The 18,883-nt window shown below is 42.5% G+C and overlaps 1 protein-coding gene and 1 pseudogene across 1 annotated transcript in view; one reads left to right on the forward strand and one right to left on the reverse strand.

Moving 5' to 3' along the window:
- The window catches only part of WBP2NL (WBP2 N-terminal like), a 33,752-nt gene that overhangs the window by 13,262 nt on the left and 1,607 nt on the right, over positions 1 to 18,883 (reverse strand).
- On the forward strand, positions 16,971 to 18,674 carry LOC140709079 (ADP/ATP translocase 2 pseudogene; annotated as a pseudogene).

Consider the following 18,883-nt stretch of genomic DNA (forward strand, 5'->3'; position numbering starts at 1 on the left):
ACTGTGCTAATAGAAATGGTTCTTTGACGCTGGTAAAGGTAAGGCAGCAGACTGCCCCAACCCCCTCTGACATGTCCCCTCAGCCCGTCATGCTCTCTCCTTACTGTTAACCTGGAAAACTTGGACTCACCTTATTGTCACTCATCAAATCCTGCTAGGTTCTTTTTTTTCCTTTCTTATCTTTCTTTCTTTCCTTTTTTCCTTTCCTTTCTTTCTTTCTCTTTTTATTTCTTCTTTCTCTCTTTCTCCCTCCCTCCCTCACTTCTTTCTTTTCTTTATTTCTTTTCCTTTTCTTTTCACCTCAGCCTCCTAAAGTGCTGGGATTGCTGGGATTACAGGTGTGAGCCACTGCACCCAGCTCTCTTTCTTCTTTCTGTCTGTCTTTTTTTCTTTGAGACAGGGTCTCACTCCATTGCCCAGGCTGGAGTGCAGTGGCATAATCTCCACGCACCACCCTCCGCCTCCTGGGCTCAGGTGATCCTCCCACTCAGCCTCCCGAGTAGCTGGGACCATAGGCAAGCACCACCACGCCTGGTTAATTTTTTTTTTTTTTTTTTTTTGAGAGAAGTCTCGCTCTTGTCCCCCAGGTTTGAGTGCAATGGCTCAATCTCAGCTCACTGCAACCTTCACCTCCCAGGTTGAAACGATTCTCCTGCCTCTGCCTCCCAAGTAGCTGGGATTAAGTCACCTGCCACCACGCCAGGCTAATTTTTGTATTTTTTGGTAGAGTCAGGGTTTCTATATATATATATATATGAAGATATATATATCTCTTTCTCTCCAATGTATACCTTAATGATCATTAAGTACAATGTCTGCCTTCTTTGCTACTCTAGCCCTAGCAAACAGTGGGTGCTCTAAATAGTTATTGAAAGAATGAATGAAAACATGAATATAGATCATAATGCAAACAATATATGACATAATATAAATGTATGTCATACATTTATTGGTAACAAAATGTCATAGCAATTTAGTGGAAGAAGAGATTAGTTTTAGTTGAAGTAATTAGGAATGACCTAATAGACAGACTGCAATTTGAGCTGATTAAGAGATGGGTAGTAATCTGGCTGGACACAGTGGCTCACACCTATAATCCCAACGCTTTGGGAGACTGAGGCTGGCGGATCATTTGGGGAGTTTGAGACCAGCTTGATGGGGTTTAGCAAAACCCCATTTCTACTAAAATACAAAAATTATCCAGTCATGGTGGTACATGCCTGTAATCTCAGCTACTCGGGAGGCTGAAGTGGGAAGATTGCTTGAGCCATAGGGCAGAGATTGCAGTGATCCACTGCACTCCACCCTGGGCAACAAAATATGATCCTGTTTCAAAAAAAGGGAGAGAGAGAGATACGGATAGTGTTCAGTAGGCAGAGGTGAGGGTAGAGAACAATCCAGATGGGAAGCAAACAACATTCATGGAGGTGCAGGAGCAGATATGGAAAGCAAACTGCATACTTGGGAGAAGCCTACTGGTATGGCTTCATCAAAACATAGTGTGGAAGTGAGGTTAGGAGAAACAGTGAAATAAAGTTGGAAAGCTATGCCGGAACTACAGCTTAAAGACATCGTTTGATAGGCAAGGAGAAACTGTGAGCTTCAGATTTCTCAACAGGAAAGTCACATAATCAAGAAGGTTTCAGAGGGATCAGTTTAAGAATTCCTAAAATAGTTCTGATGCAAGGTAAAAACTGGAACTAGGGTGGTAATGTGCAGATTAAAAGGGGAGGATTTTTAAAAGACTATGAAAATATAGGACATTAGCAAAAAACAGTGGAATGGGAACCTTTAAATGTCAGTCTAGCCATAAAAGCAATAAATAAAGCAAAAGAAAACCTGTCAGAATCAACTTTTTCAGAACTCTAGAATCTAATCAAAAGCTAATAGCAACTAGGCGAATGCTTAAACAATTTAAGAAAAAACGCTGAATCTCAGTAAGCAAGCTTTATGACATTTTAACCTACCCTGGTATCATCCCCCACTACTAGCTTGGCAGCAGCTTTGAAGACAACAATCTGTATTACCATGATAGATACCAAGTACTGGAGGGAGCAGAACACACTTATTTTAGGCCGGGCGCGGTGGCTCAAGCCTGTAATCCCAGCACTTTGGGAGGCCGAGACGGGCGGATCACGAGGTCAGGAGATCGAGACCATCCTGGCTAACCCGGTGAAACCCTGCCTCTACTAAAAAAAAACCAAAAAACTAGCCGGGTGAGGTGGCGGGCGCCTGTAGTCCCAGCTACTCGGGAGGCTGCAAAAAAAAAAAAAAAAAAGAACACACTTATTTTAAAAAATTGTAGTTTGACTTGTCTGGTGGCTCCTTAAAGGACTGGCTCAAAGGGCATGTAGTTAATTTGTAATTTTCCCAGGATGGATGAGGCTGCCAGGGGGCATGTGTCAAAAACATTTCTGGCTGGGTCACGCCTGTAATCCCAGCACTTTGGGAGGCTGAGGCGGGCGGATCACCAGAAGTTGGGAGTTCGAGACCAGCCCCACCACATGGAGAAACCACATCTCTACTAAAAATGCAAAATGAACCGGGCCTGGTGGCATGTGTCTGTAATCCCAGCTACTTGGGAGACAGAGGCAAGAGAATTGCTTGAACCTGGGAGGCAGAGGTCATGGTGAGCCAAGATCTCGCCATTTCACTCCAGCCTGGGCAACAAGAGTGAAACTCCATCTCAGGAAAAAAAAAAGAAAAAAAATTCCAAGTCAATGTATTAGTTGCTGCTACCTAGTAACAGGGATGACAACTGGGGCAAAAAAAAAAAAAATAGACAAATTGAAAAGCTAGAGGAAAGGATGAGCAATGAGATGCTTTGAGGAATAAAGGTAAAAGCTCACACATATTCCTGAGAAACAAGAAAGCCATACACATACATGTCCAGGGCTAGATTCATACTAAAAACAAACAAAAAATGAAACACACACACACACACACACACACACACACACACACACACAGAAGAGGCACTAAGCTTTCACCTCTGATTGACAATTAGAAGTGATGCAAAAAGGCCTCGGTGCAGTGGCTCATGCCTGTAATCCAGCACTTTGGGAGGCTGAGGCAGGCAGATCACCTGAGGTCAGGAGTTCAAGACGAGCCTGGCCAACATGGTGAAATCCCATCTCTATTAAACATATAAAAATTAGTTGGGCGTAGTGGTGGGCACCTATAATCCCAGCTACTCAGGAGGCTGAGGCAAGAGAACTGCTTGAACCCAGGAGGCAGAGGTTGCAGTGAACCAAGATCATGCTACTGCACTGTAGCCTGGGCAATAGAGCAAGACTCTGTCTCAAAAAAAAAAAAAAAAAAAAAAAAAGGAAATGATGCAAAAAAAGTGAAGGTGAAGGCAGAGTTGTAAACTGCCTGGCTTAGTGAGAAAGGCACGTTCATGCTCCAACACACACACAGTCCATCTGTAAGGGCTGGGAGATTTTGTTGTTGTTCCAGACATAGAAGAAAATTTCTGTCAAATCACTAGCTGGCCACTGAGGTAACAGAACTGAGACTCCAGTGGCCACAAAAAACAGATAATACAGAAAAGTCACTGTACAAATAAATACCAACTACAACAAGCAACAAAAATAAACCCTGAAAAAGAGGGGGATTCTACTTTCCAGAGTTACTACATTATTCAAAATGTCCAGTTTTCAACAACGAAAATCACTACGCATGCAAAGGAACAAGAAAGTATAGCAATACACAGGAACAAAAGAAATTAATAAAACTGTCCCTGAGGAAGTCCATACATTGGATATATCAGACAACACTTTAAATAAACTATTGTAAATATACTGAAAGAGTTAAAGGAAATCATGTCCAAATAACTAAAAGAAAGAATACGAATAAAGTCTCAGGAAGTAGAGAATATCAATAAAGAGGCAGAGATTATTCAAAGGAACCAAATAGAAATTCTAGAGTTGAAGACTACAACTGAAATGAACAATTTAATCACTGGGGCTCAATAGCCGATTTTGGCAGGCAGAAGAGAGAATTATTTAACTGGAAGTAGATCAATGGGAATAACGGTTACTACCTGAGTAACACAAATGGGAAAAAAGGAAGAAAAATGAACGGAGTCTAAGAGACCTGTGGGACACCATCAAACACACCAATATATCTACAATGGGAATTCAAGAAGGAGAGGAGAGAGAAAAAGGGGAATAAAGAATATTTGGGGCTAAGCACGGTGGCTCATGCCTGTAATCCTAGCACTTTGGGAGGCCACAGTGGGCAGAATGCATGAGCACAGGTGTTCAACACCAGCAAGGGCAACATAGTGAAACCCTGTCTCTACAAAGAACACAAAAAATTAGCCAAGCATGGTGGAGTGCACCTATAGTCCCAGCTACCCAAGACACTGAGGTGGGAGGATTGCTTCAGCCTGGGAAGTCAAGGCTGTAGTGAGCCATGATTGCACCACTCCAGTCTGGGATTGCACTCCAGTCTGGGCGACAGAGTGAGACCCTGTCTCAAAATAAGAAAAAAGAATATCTGGCCCGGAAACAGTAACTCATGCCTATAATCCCAGCAGTTTGGGAGGCTGAGGCGGGAGGATTGCTTGAGCTCAGGAGTTTGAAACCAGCTTGGGCAACATAGTGAAACCTCACCTCTACTAAAAATTTTAAAATTTGCTGGTGGGCTGCGGTGGCTCATGCCTGTAATCCCAGTATTTTGAAAGGCAGAGGCAGGTGGATCACCTGAACAGGAATTCGAGACCAGCCTGAACAACATGGTGAAAGCCCATCTCTACTAAAAATACAAAAAATAGCCAGGCATGGGTGGCGCGTGCCTATAATCCCAGCTACTCAGGAGGCTGAGGCAGGAGAATCGCATGAACCCAGGAGGCAGAGGTTGCAGTGAACCGAGATAGCACCAATGCACTCCAGTCTGGGAAACAGAGTGAGACTCTGTCTCCAAAAATAAAAAAGTGAAAATTAAAAATGTAGTCAGGTGTGGTGGCATGCATTAGTAGCCCCAGCTACTCAGGAGGCTGAGGCAAGAGAATCACTCGAGCCTGGGATATCGAAGCTGCAGTGAGCTGTGATCGTGCCACTGCACTCCAGCCTAGGTGACAGAGACCCTATCTCAAAATAAATAAATAATGGCCAAAATCTTCCCAAATTTAATGAAATACATGAATCTACACATCCAAGCTCAACAAACTCCAAGCGGAATCAAGTAGAATAAACTCAGATCCACACTGACATGCATTATAATCAAATTATTGAAAGCCAAATTCAAGGAATCGAAATTAGCAAGATAAGTGACTCATCATGCACAAGGAATCCTCAGACTAGCAGCTGATTTCTTTTTTTTTTTTTTTTTGAGATGGAGTTTCACTCTTGTTGCCCAGGCTAGAGTGCAATGGCACAATCTCAGCTCACCACAACCTCCGCCTCCCAGGTTCAAGTGATTCTCCTGCCTCAGCCTCCCGAGTAGCTGAGATTACAGGCATGTGCCACCATGCCCAGCTAATTTTGTATTTTTAGTAGAGATGGGGTTTCTCCATGTTGGTCAGGCTGGTCTCGAACTCCTGGCCTCAGGTGATCTGCTCACCTCGGGCTCCCAAAGTGCTGGGATTACAGGCGTTAGCCACCGCACCTGGCCAGCAGCTGATTTCTTATTGAAATCATGGAGGCCAAAAGGAAATGGGATGACATATTCAAAAAATTCCTTTTTTTTTTTTTTTTTTTGAGACAGAGTCACGCTCTGTCACCCAAACTGGAGTGCAGTGGCGCTCTCTTGGCTCACTGCAACCTCCACCTCCTGAGTTCAAGTGATTCTCCTGCCTCAGCCTCCCGGGTAGCTGGGACTACAGGTGCGTGCCACCACGCCCGGCTAATTTTTTGAATTTTTAGTAGAGATGGGGTTTCACCATGTTAGCCAGGATGGTCTTGATCTTCTGACCTCGTGATCCACCCACCTCAGCCTCCCAAAGTACTGTGATTACAGGTATGAGCCACTGTGCCCAGCCCTAAAAACAAAAAATTCTTAACCAAGAATTCTGTAAGTGGCAAAACTATCCTTCAAAAATTAAAGAGAAATTAAGACATTACCAAATAAACAAAAAATGAGAGCTCATCACTAGTAGATTTGAAGTATAAGAAATGCTATATTTTATAATATGTTTTCTGATTACAATGGAAAGAAACTAGAAATCAACAGCACAAGGAAAACTGCCATAAATATGTGGAAATTAAACAATACACTCTTAAGTAAACAATGAGTCAAAGAAGAAATTGGGGAAATTAGAAAGTACGTAGAGAAAAATGAAAATGAAAACACAACATATCAAAGCTTATGGGATGCCATAAATGCAGTGCTAAGATGTTTATAGCTGTAAATGTGTACTTTAATAAAGAAGAAAGATCTCAAATCAACAACCTAACTTTATACAAGGAACTAAAAAAAAAAAACAAATGAAGCCCAAAGCTAGCAGAAGGAAGAAAATAATAAAGATTAGAACAGAGATAAATGAAAGCGAGAATAGAAAAAAAAATACTCTTAGCTAGATTAAGAAAAAGAGAAAAGTCTCAACTAAAATCAGAAATGAAAAAGAGGAAATTAAAACTGATGCCAGCCAGGCGTGGTGGCTCATGCCTGTAATCCTAGCACTTTGGGAGGCCAAGGCAGGTGGATTACTTGAGGCCGGGAGTTTGAGACCACCCTGGCCAACATGATGAAACCCGATCTCTACTATAAACACACAAAAAAATCAGCCAGGCGTGGTGGTGGGTGCCTGTAATTCCAGCTACTAGGGAGGCTGAGGCAGGAGAATCACTTTAACCCAGGAGGCAGAGGTTGCAGCAAGCCAAGATTTCACCACTGCACTCCAGCCTGGGTGACAGAGTAAGACTCTGTCTCCAAAAAACAAAAACAAAAACAAAACAAAACAACAACAAAACTGATGCCAAGGAGTTACAAAGGATTATAAGAGAAAACCAAGGACAACTGTATGTCAAGTTGGATAACCTAGAAGAAATGGGTAAATCCCTAGAAAAAACACAACCTACCACACTGAATCATGAACAAACAGAAAATATAAACAGATCAATTAACTATTAAGGAAATTGAATCAGTAACCAAAAACCTCTCAGCCAGGTGTGGTGGCTCACGCCTTTAATCCCAGCACTCTGGGAGACTGAGACAGGAGGATCGCTTAAAGCCAGGAGTTTCAGACCAGCCTGGGCAACATAGGAAGACCTCATCTCTACAAAATATATATTAAAAAAAAAAGCTGGGTGTGATGACACACACCTGTAGTCCCAGCTACTGTGGAGGCTGAGGTGGGAGAATCACTTGAGCCTTGGAGGTTGAGGCTGCAGTGAGCTGTGATCATGTCACATCACTGCACTCCAGCCGGGGTGACAGAGTGAGAACCTGTCTCAAAAAGAGAAAAAAAAAAAAAAAAAACTCTCGACAAATTCTGTTATACAAAACATTTAAAGAATTAACATTAATCTTTCTGAAACTCTTCCCCAAAATTAAAGAGGAAGAAACACTTCTAGGCTCACTTTATGAGGCCAACATTACTCTGATATCAAAGCCAGTCAAAGATACTACAATAAAATAAAATTACAGGTCAGTATCTCTGATGAATACTGATATAAAAAATCCTCAACAAAATACTAGCAAAACAAATTCAGCAGCACATTAAAAGGACTATACACTATGACCAAATGGGGTTTATTCCTAGAATGCAAGAATGGGTCAACATAGGAAAAATCAATCAATGTAATACACCATATGAACAAAATAAAGGAAAAAAACCATATGATCATCGCAATCGATGCAGAAAAAGCATATGAAAAGATTCAATATATTTTCATGATAAAAACACTCAACAAAGTAAAAGTAGAAGGAAGTTACCTCAACATAATAAAACTCATATATGAAAAGCCTGCAGCTAACAGCATACTGAATGGCAAAAGACTGAAAGCTTCCCCTCTAAGGTTAGAAACAAGGCAAGGATGCCTGCTTTCACCACTTCTATTCAACATAGTATTGGAAGTCCTAGCCAGAGCAATTAGGCAAAAAATAAAATAAATCAATAAATGGTATTCAAATTGGAAAGGAAGAAGTAAAATTAACTCCTTTCACAGATGGCATGATCTTATATGTAAATAAACCTAAAGAGTCCACCCAAAAGCTGTCAAAATAAGTGAATTCAGTAAAGTAGCAGCATACAAAATCAATACACAAATATAGTTGCATTTCTATACATTAACAATGAACGATCCAAAAAGGAGATTAAGGAAACAATATCATTTACAATAGCATGAAAAAGAATAAAATACTTAGGAATAAACCTCATCAAGGAGGTGAAAGGTTTGTACACTGAAAACTATAAAATATTGGTGAAAAAATTGAAGACATAAATAAATGGGAAGGTATCCCATGTTCATGGATTTGAAAACTTAATACGGTTAAGATGTCCAGGCTACCCATGTGATTCAGAGATTCAACACAATCCCTACCAAATCTCAACAACAATTTTTGCACAAACAGAAAGTGACATCATAAAATTCATATAGAATTGCAAGGGACCCCAAAAAGCCAAACAATTTTTAAAAAGAAGAACAAAGAAGATTCACACTTCCTGACTTCAAAGTATATTACAAAGCTACAGTAATCAAAACAGCATGGCACTGGCATTAAAGATAAATAGACCAATGGACTAGAATAGAGAGAAATAAATCCTCACATATATGTGAGGATTGATCAAATAATCTTCAACAAAGGTACTAAGATGACTCAACAGGAAAAGGACAATCTATTTAACAAATTATGTGCTTTTAGAAAACTGGATATCCACATGCAAAAGAATGAAGTCATACCTTTAACTTATGTCATATGCAAAAATTAACCCAAAATGGATTAAAGACTTAAACATAAGGCCCAAAATTACAAAACTCCTAGAAAAAAACAAAGTGAAAATCTTCATGACATTGGATTTGGCAATGACTTCTTGGATAAGAAAACAAAAGCACAGGCAACGAAAGAACAAATAAACAAATGGGACTATATCAAACTTTAAAATTGTGTATCAAAGGACACAATCACCAGAATGAAAAAGCAACCTATGGAATGGGAGAAAATATTTGAAATTGTATTTATGATAAGGCCTTAATATCTAGAGTATGTAAAGAGCTCCCTATAATCCCAGCACTTTGGGAGGCCAAGGTGGGTGGATCACCTGAGGTCAGTAGTTCGAGACCAGCCAGGCCAACATGGTGAAACCCCGTCTCTACTAAAAATACAAAAAATTGGCCAGGTGCAATGGCTCACGCCTGTAATCTCAGCACTTTGGGAGGCCGAGGTGGGCAGATCGTAAGATCAGGAGATAGAGACCATCCTGGCTAACACGGTGACACCCCATCTCTACTAAAAAATAGAAAAAAATTAGCCGGGCATGGTGGCAGGCACCTGTAGTCCCAGCTACTCAGAAGGCTGAGGCAGGAGACTGATGTGAACCCAGGAGGTGGAGCTTGCAGTGAGCCAAGATCATGCCACTGCACTCCAGCCTGGGCGACAGAGCGAGACTCCGTCTCAAAAAAAAAAAAAAAAAAAAAATTAGCCAGGTGTGGTGCTGGGCACCTGTAATCCCAGCTACTCAGGAGGCTGAGGCAGGAGAATCACTTGAACCTGGGAGGCGGAGGTTGCAGTGAGCCGAGATTGTACCATTGCACTCCAGCGCAGGCAACAACAGCAATAATACACAAATGGCCAATGAGCATATAAAAAGATTGTCATCACTAATCATCAGAGAAATATAAATCAAAACCACAATAAGATATCACTTTGTACCCATTACGATGGTTAATATTTAAAAAACCAACAGGTCCAGGCATGGTGGCTCATGCCTGTAATCCCAGAACTTTGGGAGGCCAGGGTGCATGGATCACTTGATACTAAGAGTTTGAGACCAGCCCGGCCCATCTCTACTAAAAATACAAAAAGCTGGGTGTGGTGGCACATGCCTGTAATCCTGGCTACTCAGGAGGCTGAGAGCATGTGAATCACTTGAACCCTGGAAGCTAAGGCTGCAGTGAGCCAGGATCCTGCTGATACACTCCAGCCTGAGTGACAGAGTAAGACTGTCAAAAAAGAGAAGAGAGGGGATGAGAGGGGGAGGGGGAGAAGCAGGGGGAAGAAGAGAGAGAGGGAGGGAGGGAGAGGAGGGATGGAGGAAGAGAAGAGAAGAGAAGATAAAGGAAGAGAAGAGAAGAGAAACGAGTGTTGGTAAGGACATGGATAAACTGGAACTCCTGTGCACTGTTGCTAGAACTGTAAAATGAGTAGCTGCTATGGAAAACAGTCCGGAGGCTCCTCAAAAAAATTAAAAATAGAACTACCATACAAGGTAGCAATCCTGCTTCTGGGTATACATCCAAAAGAATTGACAGCAGTGTCTTAAATAGATACTTGAATACTTATGTTGATAGCAGCACTATTCACAATAACCAGGAGGTGGAAGCTACCTAAATGTCCATCAGTGCATGAATGGATAAACAAAATGTGGCACATATATACAATGGAATATTATTCAACCTTAAAATAAGGAAATCCTGTCACATGCTATAACATGGATGAACTTTAAGGATGTTATGCTAAGTTAAATAAACCAGCCACAAAAAGACAAATACTGTGATGACACTTACATGAGGTATCTGAAGTAGTCCAATTCATAGAAACAGAAAGTAGAATGGTTGTTACTAGGGGTCATGGGGACAGGGATAGAGGGAATTGTTTAATGGGAACAGAATTGTTGGGAAAAGTATGGTGAAGTGGGCACTCAAGAGCACTGAGAGGAATGTAAATTGATATAATTCTGTAAGGCCACTCTGCAATAAGTATATTTTAATGTATCGTCACATATATTTTAATATTTTGGACAATGATTTTTATATTTTCAATATATATATTTAATCTCTTTTTAAAAGTCTATATCCTCTGATCTCACAATTCCCCTTTCAGGAATAAATTCCAAAGAAACATTTTGACAGGTAGGCAAAATTATGTTTTCAAAAATGTTCATGGCAGGGATGTTTATAGTAATGACCAAAAAACCACAAACAAGCAAAAAACAAAACAAAAACCCAGACTATTCCAGATTAGGGGTTGAGTAAAGATTTATGCACATTGGAATACCAGCCATTGAAAATAATGATGTAGATACACTAGAAAACATTCCCAATACACTGGTAAATAAGGAAAATAAGTTATAAAGCAGTTGGAGAAAAAAACTTTATTTCCATGTGGAAAAGTACAGAAGGACATATACCAAAATGTAAACATTACTGGTAAAAATTTGGGATAACAGATGTTTTTCTGATTTTTCTATAATGACAGGTTATCAGCACACGTTTTTAACAATGCATAAAATAAAACTCAATGATTCCCATTTTACAGTAGAGTATGGCCCATATGTTCATGACTTCTCAAGTGGGGTCAGAAAAAAATCTCTACAAAACACAGCGAGCTGGGATGAATTTCTTAACTGTGTATTGTGAATAGGCAAAAGGAGTCAAAATATAATGAGAACTTCGAACAGTTCATCGAATTATAAGATAAAAACAAAAAACATAAACCTTATTTCTCAACATAAGTTCCAACAAGTTCAAGACACTTTAGTAAGCTATGACACAAGCCATTTCGTCCACCCCTAAAGAACTGAGTGTCCTGGGAATGTAATCATGCCAAGGCAGTCTTTTTTACTTTTTTTTTTTTTTTTTTTTTTTTTTTTGAGACGGAGTCTCGCTGTCGCCTGGGCTGGAGTGCAGTGGCCGGATCTCAGCTCACTGCAAGCTCTGCCTCCCGGGTTCACACCATTCTCCTGCCTCAGCTTTCCAAGTAGCTGGGACTACAGGCGCCCGCCACCTCGCCCGGCTAGTTTTTTGTATTTTTTTAGTAGAGACGGGGTTTCACCATGTTAGCCAGGATGGTCTCGATCTCCTGACCTCCTGATCCGCCCGTCTTGGCCTCCCAAAGTGCTGGGATTACAGGCTTGAGCCACCACACCTGGCCTTTTTTACATTTTTAACAGAAGAAAAATGAGTGCCCAATAAAGATTTTTAAGATTAGGAAACAAAGCCGGCCAGGCGCAGTGGCTCACGCCTGTAATCCCAGCACTTTGGGAGGCCGAGGCAGGCGAATCACAAGGTCAGGAGTTCGAGATCAGCCTGGCCAACACGGTGAAACCCCGTTTCTACTAAAAATGCAAAGAATTAGCTGGGTGTGGTGCCAGATACCTGTAATCCCAGCTACTAGGGAGACTGAGGCAGGAGAATCGCTTGAACCTGGGAAGCAGAGGTTGCAGTGAGCTGAGATTATACCACGGCACTCTAGCCCAGGCAACAGTGCAAGACTCCGTCTCAAAAAAAAAAAAATTAGGAAACAAAGTAAGTCAGAAGGAACCTAATGATCCGTGAATGCCTAATGATTTCCCATCAAAAACCTTGCAAAATTGCCCTTGTTTCATGAGAACAGTGAATAGCAGCATTGTCATGGTGGAGAAGGACTCTCTAGTAAAGCTTTCCTGGGTGTTTTTTTGCTAAAGCTTTGGCTAATTTTCTTAAAGTAGATGTTACCGTTCTTTGGCCCTCCAGAATGTCAATAAGGAAAATGCCTTGAGCATCTCAAAAAACTGTTGCCAAGACTTTTGCTCTTGACCTGTCTGTCCACTTTTGCTTTGAGTGGACCACTTCCACATCTTTGTAGCCACTGTTTTGACAGTGCTTTATCTTCAGGATCATACTGGTAAAGCCATGTTTCATTTCCAGTTACAATTATTTGAAGTAATGCTTCAGGATCTTGATCCCACATATTTAAAATTTCCACTGAAAGTTCTGCTCTTGCCTGCAGCTGATCTGGGCACTATAGTTTTGGCCCCCATTGAATGCAAAGTTTGCTCGACTTTAATTCTGTAAACTGAAGCAAATGATATCTGTACAGTATTGGCTATTGTTTCTGCTGTTAATAATGATTCTCTTCATTTAGGGCATGAACAAGATGAATTTTTTTCTCACAAATTAATGTGGATGGTCTGCCACTACAGGCTTCATCTATTTATTTATTTATTTATTTTATTTTTTTGAGACGGAGTCTCACTCAGGAGTGTCACCCAGGCTGGAATGCAGTGGCGAGATCTCCACTCACTGCAACCTCTGCCTCCTGAGTTCAAGCAATTCTCCCGCCTCAGCCTCCTGAGTAGCTGGGATTACAGGCACCCACCACCACGCCCAACTAATTTTTGTATTTTTAGTAGAGACGGGGTTTCATCATGTTGGCCACGTTGGTCTCGAACTCCTGACCTCAGGTGATCCGCTTGCCTAGACCTCCCGAAGTGCTGGGATTACAGGTGTGAGCCACCATGCCCGGCCTATTTATTTATTTATCTGAGATAGAGTCTTACTCTGTTGCCCAGGCTAAAATGCAGTGGTGCGATCTTGGCTCACCGCAACCTCCGCCTCCTGGGTTCAAGCGATTATCCTGCCTCAGCCTCCTGAGTAGCTGGGATTACAGGCACATACCACCACGCCTGGCTAATTTTTTTATTTTTCGTACAGATGGGGTTTCATCATATTGGTCAGGCTGGTCTCGAACTCCTGACTTTGTGATCTGCCCGCCTTGGCCTCACAAAGTGCTGAGATTACAGGCATGAGCCACCACACCCAGCCTATTTATTTTGTGAGATGGAGTTTTGCTCTTGTTGCCCAGGCTGGAATGCGTGATCTTGGCTCACTGCAACCTCTGCCTCTCAGGTTCAAGCGATTCTCCTGCTTCGGCCTCCCGAGTAGCTGGGATTACAGGTGCCACCACCACACCCAGCTAATTTTTTATATTTTCAGTAGAGATGGGGTTACCCCATGTTGGCCAAGCTGGTCTGGAACTCCTGACCTCAGGCAATACACCCACTTTGGCTTCCCAAAGTGCTGGGATTACAACTGTGAGCCACTGTGCCCCACCCAGGCTTCGTATTTAACATAATCTTGTCCCTTCTCTTTTTTGAGACAGGGTCTCACTCTGTCAACCAAGGCTGGAGGGCAGTGGCACAATCTCAGCTCACTGCAACCTCCACCTCCCAGGTTCAAGTGATTCTCCTACCTCAGCCTCCCAAGTAGCTAGGACTATAGGTACATGCCACCACATCGAACTATTTTTTTGTGTTTTTAGTAGAGATAGGGTTTTACCATGTTGCCCAAGCTGGTCTTAAATACTCCTGGGTTCAAGCGATCCACCCACCTCAGCCTCCCAAAGTTCTGGAATTACAGGCATCAGCCACTGCACCCACCCCTATCCCTTCTTTTTTAATTTTATTTATTTACTTATTTTGATATGGAGTCTTGCTGTATTGCCCAGGCTGGAGTGCAGTCACGTGATCTCAGCTCATTGCAACCTCCACCTCCCGGGTTCCCACAATTCTCCTGCCTCAGTCTCCCAAGTAGCTGGGATTACAGGCATGTGCCACCACGCCTGGCTAATTTTACGTATTCTTAGTAGAGACAGGGTTTCACCATGTTGGTCAGGTGGTCTCAAACTCCTGACCTTAAGTGATCCACCTGCCTCAGCCTCCCAAAGTGCTGGGTTTACAGGCGCGAGCCATTGCACCTGGCCTCTTGTCCCTTCTTATTACATTATCCATTTGTAAACTGCTGATTTATTTGGGCCATTTCCCCATAAACTTTTCCTAAAGCATCAATGGTTTCACCATTCTTCCACCCAAGTTTTACCATAAATTTGATGTTTGTTCTTCCTTCAATTTTAGCACTATTCATGTTGCTCTGATAGGAGCCCTTTTTCAAATTGATGTCTTATTTTTCTTAGTGCCTCAAACTAAATCCTGTTCAGTTATATTATAACAAGTTAGTATGAGTTAATTTTGGTGGAAAAATAATCTGGAATCAGGCCGGGCGCGGTCGCTCAAGCCTGTAGTCCCAGCACTTTGGGAGGCCGAGATGGGCAGATCACAAGGTCAGGAGATCGAAACCATCCTGGCTAACATGGTGAAACCCCGTCTCTACTAAAAAATACAAAAAACTAGCCGGGCGAGGTGGCGGGCGCCTGTAGTCCCAGCTACTCGGGAGGCTGAGGCAGGAGAATGGCGTAAACCCGGGAGGCGGAGCTTGCAGTGAGCTGAGATCCGGCCACTGCACTCCAGCCTGGGTGTCAGAGCGAGACTCCGTCTCAAAAAAAAAAATAAAATAATAATAATAATAATAATAATAATCTGGAATCCATGCATAGTTTCTTCGTAACTCATATTTTCCATGATCTTTTTGAAGACTCCTCATAGAATCAATCTTCTCCCACTCAAGTTTTTTTTGTTTCTTTTTTTAATAACATCTTTTATTTGTATACAATTATAAAGTACAAACTTGTTTTATTAGGATTTTTCTTATTTTAAAAAAAAATTTATTTTTAGTCAACTTACTCCCTTTTATTTACCAGCAGTTTGCTCTGACAGAATAAATTACAAACTATTGTTTTGCTTAATTCTTTTAACCACCATGTCAGGCACACAGGTTGGAGGATATTAGCTCCCATTTTACAAAGAGTGGAAACACTGTACCGACATTTAGTGTAAGACAGAGCTGGGATATAAGCCTTGGGCTTCCACAGTCACAACTGCTTTTTTCCATAACTTTGTAATACATCATTTTAAAGTAATCTGATTTCACAAGGTTTTACAGTATAAGAGTAACATCTATAGCATCTCTTCTTGGCAGGTTACCTCTGGAGAGAACCAATCTAATTACCTCATAAGCTGGTACTTTTTTTTTTGGATGGAGTATCGCTCTTGTTGCCCAGGCTGGAGTGCAATGGTGTGATCTCGTCTCACTGCAACCTCTGCCTCCTTGGGTTCAAGCGATTCTCCTGCCTCAGCCTCCCAAGTAGCTGGGATTACAGGCATGTGCCACCATGCCTGGCTATAGTTTCATTTTTCTTTCTTTTTTTAAATTTTATTTTGTGAGATGAGGTCCCAGTATTTTGCTCAGTGTGGTCTTGAACTCCTGGCCTCAAGTAATCCTCCCACCTCAGCCTCTCGAATAGGTGGGACTACAGATGTGCACCACCATCTCTGGTTCTTTAGTTTCTATCCAGGAAGCTAGGGTACTAATAGGTCCTTCTTTGGTGAGAAGAAAACACAGAAAGAGTCCTTTTCTTTTTTGAGGGACAGCTGGAGTAGAGGAGTTAATGCACAGTACCTAAGTTCAAATCTAAATTCAAGCTCTCCCACATGCACTTTAAGCAAATTACTTCTTTTTGTTTTCCCACCTGTGAAATGAAGGAAACAGTACTGATCTTCACTGTAGATAGACTGAGTTTTGTTTTATTATATGTTGAGACAAAGTCTCACCCTGTTACCCAGGCTGGAGTGTAGTGTCATGATCTCAGCTCACTATAACCTCCCCTCTGCCTCCCAGGCTCAAGCAATTCTCATGCCTCAGCCTCCTGAGTCACCGGGATTACAGACGTGCACCACCATGCCCGGCTAATTTTTCGTATTTTTACTAGAGGTGGGGGTTTCACCATGTCGGCCAGGCTGGTCTTGAACTCCTGGTCTCATGTATCCACTGGCCTTGGCCTCCCAAAGTGCTGGGATTACAGGCATGAGCCACCATGCCTGGCCGATAGAGTGGTTTTAACTACAGTATAAAGCTCTTGGAACTAAGAACAGTACTTGAAATATTTAAGTATTCAATAAATGCTATTAAGTATTCAGGAGCACAAAATGGATCCCATGACCGTAATTCAAAGGACCACAAAAATCAGTGTTTCTGTGTTTTGTTTTTTAAAACATGCTTCCTTCCCTTCCTCCAACACACAAGCAACAAAGTAGAGAGACACCCACAGCCGAAGCGAGAAGACACCCAAACACCAAATTAGAAATGGCTTCACAGGCAGTCCCAGAGTCAAAGCCGGTTCCCAGACCAGTCCCATCCCACAGCAGCCTGCCTCCTCTTTTCAATATGACGGATGCCGCTGTGTCCTTCGCCAAGGACTCCCTGGCAGGTGGAGGGACCACAGCCATCTCCAAGACGGCGGTAACACCCATCGAGTGGGTCAAGCTGCTGCTACAGCTGCAGCATGCCAGCAAGCAGATCACTGCAGATAAGCAATACAAGGGCATTATAGACTGCATGGTCTATATTCCCAAGGAGCAGGAAGTCCTGTCCTTTTGGTGCAGTAACCTGGTCAATGTCATCAGATACTTCCCCCACCTGGGCTCTTAACTTCACCTTCAAAGATAAATACAAGAGGCTCTTCCTGGGTGGTATGGACAAGAGGTCCCAGTTTTGGTGCTACTTTGCAGGGAATCTGGCATCAGGCGGTACCACTGGGGCCACGTCCTTGTGTTTTGTGTACCCTCTTGATTTTGCCCATACTCGTCTAGCAGCTGATGTGGGCAAAGCTAGAGCTGAAAGGGAATTCCAAGTCTTCAGTGACCGCCTGGTTAAGATCTACAAATCTGATGAGATTAAGAGCCTGTACCAAGGCTTTAACACATCTGTGCAGGGTATTATCTATCGAGCTGCCTGCTGCCTACTTCAGTATCTATGAAACTGCAAAGGGAAAGCTTCCAGATCCCAAGGACACTCACATCGTCATCAGCTGGATGATGCACAGACTGTCACTGCCATTGCTGGGTTGACTTCCTATCCATTTAACACCGTTCGCTGCTGCATGATGATGCAGTCAGGATGCAAAGGAACTGATATCATGTACACAGGCACACTTGACTGCTGGAGGAAGATTACTCATGATGAAGGAGGCAAAGCTTTTTTCAAGGGTGCGTGGTCCAATGTTCTCAGAGGCATGGGTGGTGCTTTTGTGCTTCTCTTGTATGATGAAACCAAGAAGTACACGTAAGTTATTTCCTAGGATTTTTCCCCCTGTGAACAGGCATGTTGTATTATATAACATATCTTCAGCATTCCTTTTTTTTTTTTTTTTTTTTTTGGAGACGGAGTCTCCCTCTATTGCCCAGGGTGGAGTGCAGTGGCACAATCTCGGCTCACTGCAACCTCCACCTTTTGGGGTCAAGCAACTCTCTTGCCTCAGCCTCCTGAGTAGCTGTGACTACAGGCACCCGCCACCATTCCTGGCGCTTTTTTTTTTTTTTTTTTTTTTTTTTTTTTTGTATTTTTAGTAGAGACGGGGTTTCACCATATTGGTCAGGCTGGTCCTGAACTCTTTTTTTTTTTTTTTTTTTTTTTGAGACAGAGTCTCGCTCTGTCGCCCGGGCTGGAGTGCAGTGGCTGGATCTCAGCTCACTGCAAGCTCCGCCTCCCGGGTTTACGCCATTCTCCTGCCTCAGCCTCCCGAATAGCTGGGACTACAGGCGCCCGCCACCTCGCCCGGCTAGTTTTTTGTATTTTTTTAGTAGAGACGGGGTTTCACCGTGTTAGCCAGGATGGTCTCGATCTCCTGACCTCGTGATCCGCCCGCCTCGGCCTCCCAGAGTGCTGGGATTACAGGCTTGAGCCACTGCGCCCGGCCTGTCCTGAACTCTTGACCTTGTGATCCACCCGCCTCAGCCTCCCAAAGTGCTGGGATTACAGACGTGAGCCACCGTGCCCAGCTATCTTGAGCATTCTTGACAGACTCCTCGCTGTCAATTTATCAGTGGCAACTATTTATTGGCTGGAAATGGGAAGCAATAATATTCACCTGACCAGTTTTCTCTTAAAGCCATTTCGATGATGATGATGATGATGATGGGACTCAATTATATTTTTTATTTCAGTCACTCCTAATAAATAACAAATTTGGAGAAATAAAAATATCTTTAAAAAAAAAAAGAAAAGAAATAGCTTCACGCCTTGGAATGACAAATGCTCAAATGGCTCCCAGCAAGTGCGCACGG

The sequence above is a fragment of the Chlorocebus sabaeus genome, chromosome 19 (genome assembly GCF_047675955.1).
Source record: "Chlorocebus sabaeus isolate Y175 chromosome 19, mChlSab1.0.hap1, whole genome shotgun sequence".
In the NCBI taxonomy this organism is placed as follows: Eukaryota; Metazoa; Chordata; class Mammalia; order Primates; family Cercopithecidae; genus Chlorocebus; species Chlorocebus sabaeus.